Source organism: Microtus ochrogaster, chromosome 22 (genome assembly GCF_000317375.1).
Source record: "Microtus ochrogaster isolate Prairie Vole_2 chromosome 22, MicOch1.0, whole genome shotgun sequence".
NCBI classification, from domain to species: domain Eukaryota; kingdom Metazoa; phylum Chordata; class Mammalia; order Rodentia; family Cricetidae; genus Microtus; species Microtus ochrogaster.
In genome coordinates this window covers 33,355,425-33,355,958 of record NC_022023.1, presented here as the reverse complement: position 1 = coordinate 33,355,958, position 534 = coordinate 33,355,425, and the positions used below count along the sequence as shown (strand labels likewise).

The 534-nt window shown below is 43.1% G+C and overlaps 1 protein-coding gene across 1 annotated transcript in view; it reads left to right on the top strand.

Annotated features, from left to right (window-relative positions):
* The window catches only part of Ano5 (anoctamin 5), a 137,751-nt gene that overhangs the window by 130,435 nt on the left and 6,782 nt on the right, over positions 1-534 (top strand). The gene's annotated exons all lie outside the window — the stretch shown is intronic.

Below are 534 nucleotides of genomic sequence, written 5' to 3'. Positions count from 1 at the left end.
AAAAAAAAAAAAACAGACAAGCAATTTTCTTTCCTTTTGATACATGAGATTAGAGGGTGCTCTGAAGGAGGTACTTTAGATGGGATCATAATAGTTATAATATGATGAGGGGAAACCAGAAATTACTAGCATTGTCAGGAGTTTGCTGGTGAGACTCCTAAGTGGAAATTCATGCATGAGAAGGAAGAGAAGGCTTTAGTGTTGATAATTATTCTGGGACTCTGTTCTCAGCTGGCCTGGGGGTTCAGCCAGCTTCCTGGGTAAGAATTTCTTCCCCTCCCTGTGTCCCCAGGTTTTGCTCTATCTTTCCTGCCCATGCTCAGTATTCTGAATTTCACTGTTTAGAAAGTGTGCTTTTAATATGTGTCCCACCTCCACTCTACAGCACAGCCTCTGCCCTTTCTGTTATAAAGATAAAATCCGTTCACTGTTGAAATGACCTGGCGCAAGTGAGAAGGAAACATGGAACATGCAACAAACCCACTTAGGAGTTTATTAGAGGGGCCATGTACAGGCCTGGGGAAGTCAGTGTGC